Below are 6,427 nucleotides of genomic sequence, written 5' to 3' on the forward strand. Positions count from 1 at the left end.
ACAAGGAACAATTTGTCCTGATCAGTTACAGTTGCACAAGGGATAAGCACACTACAGAAGCACACTACCATAGTATTGTCAGAAGACACCATAGTAGTCAGAAGATAGGAGGAGGAAGCACATAGGAAGAGTGGCAACAAGGGAAGGGGAAATGGGCTCCAGAAGAAGGACATAACCTTTGGGGGAGCACTTGAAGATGTAAGGATGACAAGTCAGAGAGTCATTGAAAGTAAGCATAATACCCATCTTATGAACTCCTCAACTATGTCAGTACTCTTGGGGGGAAAAAAATCTTGGTTACCTTGACCTAATTACAGCTCTGCTAAAAAATTCTTTAATACAGCTTTGACAGAATTTCCAACAGTAAAATCTGAAACACAAATGGATTACTCTTTAACCTTCATATAGCCAGAAAATTCACTCCATTCCCAGAGCATTTTGTTTATTCAGGGTTTTACTGGCTTTTTTTCCCCCTTAAACTCCCAGCAATATCATCTCTTCTTACTATCTCTCTGAAACATAAATATACCTATGACCTTCCAATCAGGTTGTCCAGACACCACGAAAGAGTCCACAGTGACAACCAAGATCTTTTCATGACCAACATCAGGTACAGTTTCCAGGGCAGAGGTCATTTTGAGGTCAGAAGAAACTTATGAGTCCCCAGACTACCAGAGAGAAACCAAAATGTGTTGCAACTGTATTTTCATTAACCCAGACAAAATCCCCTCAGATATTTAAACAGCCATCTTCATCCCCAAACCTTTTAGCAATCATTGAACCAAAATGCTAGATCTTCCCCCCCACCTTGGAGGGTTTTCCCCCTAGGAAGTTATATTTCTTCCTGTTAGGGTTATACATTTATTCAACCCTCAAAACACAGTTCAAGATTAAAGTGTTAAAAAGCAAAATATCAAGGCATTAAACTTTAAACTAGTCCTGTCATAATTTGAAACAGTTGGTCAATGGTCAATCAGTTTCTTATTCTCCCTCTGCTTTTAGTGTGATATTTAGAATGTTAAGAAAATAAAAAACACTACAGTAGTATAGTTAAATGAATTGGATGATCTGTGCAGGGAACTGTCTTCATGTGAGTTAGCTTAACAACAGTTTTGTAGGAATACTTTGATATTAAATTAGAGAAGGCCACAAGAGAGACTAAAACAAAGTAAGAAAGATGGTTACTTCCACCATAAATAATTGCTCCCTCTTTGGCTCACATGTTATCACCTCAAAGCTCTAGATATTTTTAGTCCTGAAAGGCAGTAATGAAACTCTCTCCCTCTCTCCCTTTCTCTTTCCCTCCCTCTGTCCTTCCTTCTCTCCCTCTCTCTCCCTCTTCCTCTCCCTCTCCCTTTGTCTATCTCTGTCTTTGTCTCTGTCTCTCTTTCCTTCTTTCTGTCTCTAGAGATGCTTGCCCATATACTATGGTTGACAATTCTTTGCCTACTCAGTCCATTTCCAGGAAGGAACTTTCCCCTGATATAAGAAATCTGAACAGTGTCCAAGCTTTTACACTTCAAACGTGGCTGGGATCACTAGCTTAAGTAATTGAGTTGAACAAGTTTTCCACAGCTGGGCATTGAGATTTGCCTCTTGCTCTCATGATATTTGGCATGAAATTTCATTCTCGTTGCCCCTGCTGTCAACATATTGCTCCCAAGACAACAGAAAAGGGCCATCAAAATAACCTTTTAGGATATTGGTATCCAGAATCCCTGAAACACAACTGAAACAAGGCCAGGAAACATTATCTTGGGAGTGTTTCTCTGGCAAATAAAATCCAAAATATTTTAGAGGCCTTTGACGATAACAAAACTGAGTTGCACAATACATTTTAGAGAGAAAAATATGTTTGAGGTATAGGCAAAAGAGAGAAGGATCTTTTTCTGCCAAGATGTAATCTTAGAGACAATGGTTTGCTCAGATAGATGATGGGGATAATGCCAGAATACTGTGAGAAGTGACTTCGCAAATGTCTCTTTAGGGTTGGGGACAACATAACTTAGAGGAGCTTTGAGTGGGTAGGATGCAGACCCCCTGATGCAATGAAGGGAATGAGGCCATAACTATCATGAAAATAATAACTCAAGCCCTGAATTGCAGCATTTGCAGATTTCCAAGATATAAATGCTCATGTTGAAAATTTAACAATTGACTAGTCTGTGGTGCAGCTCCAGAATATTCCTGATTCACAGGGTCACGCTGCTCACTCTGACTATATGACTGGTCACTTCCTATTCTATTAAAGCAACTTCAAAATGATCCTATAGATCCTTCTTCTGAGTAATGAGTTAGTGGTAATATGCTGTGTTATGATGACTTTATTGCTACAACATACAAGATTTTTTTTTCCTACTAAACTTGAGATCTCATTGGTAGAGGGAATTTCCAATAAAGTACTTTTTCTACCAAATAATTCGGATTTGTATCTGCTCTTCAACTTCCAGTCTTAGAATGTATCCATTAATGGTTCAGTCATTTTCTGGTCTAGAAGTTAAACAACATAAAGAACAAGGTGATGGTTCTGAGCTATTATTTATCAGCAGATCCTTCTGTTACCTTGAGTCACTGGAGGAGATGTACCAAGAAAGAATTGAAATCAAAACCATGAAAAAATAAAATTTTAACAGTCTTTCTTCCACAGACAAATTCCACTTCCAAAATTATATCTATTTCTTAATCTATTGCATGAAGTTGCAGTCTTGCACATTTTTATTCTAAATTAAATGTTGGGGCAGCTAGGTGGTACAATGGATAGAGTGTTGTGCTTGAAATCAGGATGGCCTGAGTTCAAATTCCACCTCAGACATTGTATGTCCCTAAGGAAATCACTTAACTTTGTTTGCCTCAGTTTCCTCATCTATATAATGAATTGGAAAAGGAAATGACAACTCATTCCAGTATCTTTGCCAATAAAAATCCCAAGTGGGATTATAAAGACTCAGACACAATTGAAAATGACTAAACAATAATGTTGTTGTTTTTTTTAATCTTCTAATTGCACATGTTTAAACCTATATTGAATTACTTGCTATCTATGGAAGGGAGAAAAAAAATTTGGAACACAAGGTTTTGCATGAATGAATGTTGAAACATATCTTTGCATGTATTTTGAAAAATAAAAAGCTATTATTATTTTTCTAAATCTTCTAATAGGTTATATTTCTTTACTCACAATATGAGTACTTGTGTTCAATCTATTATTTTAAACTTTCATTTTCAGAAGGTAGGGATTAGTGTGAAGAAATTCTAAATAACAAAAGCATACAATACTGAACCTGGAAGGAGCTTGTAGATAATATAATCCAATCTTTTTATTTTTATTTTTATTTATTTATTTATTTTGCAGCTGAAGAAAGAGAGGTTTTGAAAGAGAGAAAGTGAGGGTTGGAGTGATTTGCTCAGTTATCCTATGGATCAGTGAAAACCACTGATTTCAGATTGACATAAAACCAATGCTCTCTCCATTGTACTGCACTGCTTTGAAGAGGGAGGAGCAATATCTAGAAAATTAGTGACTTGCTTACATTCATACAGCTACCATCTGAGGCCAGATTTGAATCCCTGAAGATGTCTTCCTTGCTCCAGGCCAAAAGCTCTGTATCCTATACAGTCTGTTGAAAGTAAACACACATAGGTATTTTAAAGTCCCATTCTAATTGAGAATTGAAATCTGTTTCCCTATCACACTTTTTCTGGGTGGAATATGAATTAATTTGACTTTTTAAAGTGGTGGTTTGTTCTCTTCTTTGTAACTCAAAGCAATAAACATAATACACATTTTGCATAAGAGAAAAAAAATGAAACCTGTATAAAAAATAACGAATAAAATAGAGCCCACCATCTTGAAAAAAAATTACAGAATTCTATTACAGGGTTTGGAAAAGTTAGCATGGCTTAGTGGGATGGAATACTGGGACTGAATCAGAAAGCTTGAAGATCAAATCTTGTCTTTGACACTTCTAATCATTTAATCTTTAAGTTCCTCAGGCAGTTCTTTAGAATTTATCTGCAGTGGTCATAGATCTGGAGCTAGAATTATCTAGACCTAAGGGCTATATAATGCAATTGTCTTGTTTTATAGATGGGAAAAGAATATGTGACTTATCAAAAGTCACTCAAGTAGTAAGAAATCATAGGTGGGTTTTCCACTGGTGAAAGAAGTGCTCACACTCTAGATTCCCCACTGCTAATAAAGTCACAAATCATTCATACACATATAAAAATATGTGTATATATGTGTACATGTATATATAGACATATGTGTGTTTGTATACATTTGTATGTGTATAGCTTAGCAAGCCTAGAAATGTCCCATTAAGTTGGCAAAAGGGTAAATGAAAAAAATATATATTTCACAAGAATCTTTGGGCTGAGAGAAACCCCTAAATAATCAAGTTGGGAAACTCTATTTTAAAATACTATTATCCTATGATCTTATGAAAAAGTAAGTCAAATAGCATTCTTTAAGAATAATGTACCCATTCAAAAAAAGGAAATGAGGAAAACTAAGAAAACATTGTATACAATAGCAGCAATATTGTTTTAAGAATGACTTTGAGAAAATGTCATTTTGACTAATATAAATATCAAATCAAATATAAAAGACGTATGAAGAAAGTCATTATCTGCATCCAAAGAAAGAAATGGTAAATAAAAGTATGTAAACAATAAATTTACACACACACACACACACACACATATATATATATATGTGTGTGTGTGTATATATATATATATAAAGGGTAGGAACTTTGGAGAAATATACTTAAGGCTCAGTATGATTGATTTAACCCTATAACAAGGTGTTAATTCAATGGAAGTAATAAGACAATGGTTATCTACTTTACATGTTCTTAGTACTTAGTATAGTTCTACAAGTTGACATCTATTCTATAAGATTCACACCTATAATGAAGTACTTAGAGTACATAAGAGCTAAGAGATCTGGGAGGAAGACAAAGTCAAAGATAAAGACCTTTGTGATGGCTTCACTTCTCTACTGAGACCAGAGAGAAAACTGAATATTACATAGACATATATATATTTATATATATATATATATAAATATATATAATATATAATATATATATATATGTTTGTGTCTAATAATAGCCATTTCTAGAGTGGAGTGGAGAAGGAAAGAAAAAAATTAAATAACTATTATATATATATTTTTAAAATAGCTCATTGTGGGGGTTCCTGCCGAGCCCCCGATTCTGCGCCCGCCATGGCCAACAGATGGACATGTCCCTGGACAACATCATTAAACTCAATGGGAGCCAGCGTGGCCGATGCGGCGGGGGCCAGGGTCAGGGACGAGGCCAGGCTGGGGCCCAGGGTGGCTGTGGCAGCTGGGCCAGCAAGTGGCAGCCCACATAAGCCGAGGCAGGGGCCCCATCCAGAACAGGAGGGCTATGACCGGTGGAGGCGCCGGGGGCGGAGGCAGGAACCAACCTGCGCCCTACAGCTGGGCTTCCAGATAAGTCAGACCACAACATGCCACACAGTGGCTCTGGAGGCGGGCCCGGTGTTGAGACCGGAGCCAAATTGCTGATCTCCACTCTGGATTGTGGAGTCTCGGATGCGGATATTCAGGAACTATTTGCTGCGTTTGGAACTCTAAGAAGGCAGCTGTACATTATGATCCATCCAGCCGAAGCTTAGGAACAGCAGATGTTCACTTTGAGCGAAAAGCAGATGCTCTGAAGGGCTTGAAACACTATAATGGTGTCCTTTTGGATGGTAACCCTATAAACATTTAGCTTCTTATATCACAGACTGATACACATGGAAGACCTGCATAGAATGTAAATAGAGGTGAAATGATTGGAAATCGTAGCTCTGGAGGTTTTGGTAGTGGAGGTGGCACCCAGAGAGGCGGTCGTGGAGGCAATCGAGGATGAGGTCGAGGGACTGGAAGAAATTCGAAACAACAGCTTCCCATAGAAGAACTAGATGCACAAGTGGATGCTTATAATGCCATGATTGAATTCGACTTAAACTAGCCAGCAGATTCCTTTCATGGAACAGGACCCAGGATTTTCATTTTTTACCCTTTTTGCTGGAAGGCAGAGTAGAAGACTGTGGCTCTGCTATCAATGATGGATTTGTTTCTTTTATGTTTAGAAATAGGAGTTAAAACTCATGTAAAGGGTTTTGTTGTTGTTGCTGCTGTTTGGTTTGGTTTTTTTTTTTTTAAATTCTGAAACACACCTGTTTTGTACCAAGTTATTTTTGGGATAAATTTTACTGGTTGCTGTGGTGGAGAAGGTGGTGTTTTCACCTTTGCCATCATAAAACAGAAATGTGGGTAGAAGTAGAAGTTTGCTTCATCCCACTGCTAGTGGGCTGTGTACGCGGAGCAGAACTTTCATGTCCTAGTTGGTACATTGCTGAGTAAACTAGATGAATAACCCCCGCT

The 6,427-nt window shown here is 37.4% G+C and overlaps 1 pseudogene; it reads left to right on the forward strand.

The window, feature by feature from the left end:
* Positions 1–204: 204 nt before the first annotated feature.
* Positions 205–6,201, forward strand: LOC100930059 (annotated as a pseudogene).
* Positions 6,202–6,427: the final 226 nt, after the last annotated feature.

This window comes from Sarcophilus harrisii, chromosome 1 (assembly GCF_902635505.1).
Source record: "Sarcophilus harrisii chromosome 1, mSarHar1.11, whole genome shotgun sequence".
NCBI classification, from domain to species: Eukaryota; Metazoa; Chordata; class Mammalia; order Dasyuromorphia; family Dasyuridae; genus Sarcophilus; species Sarcophilus harrisii.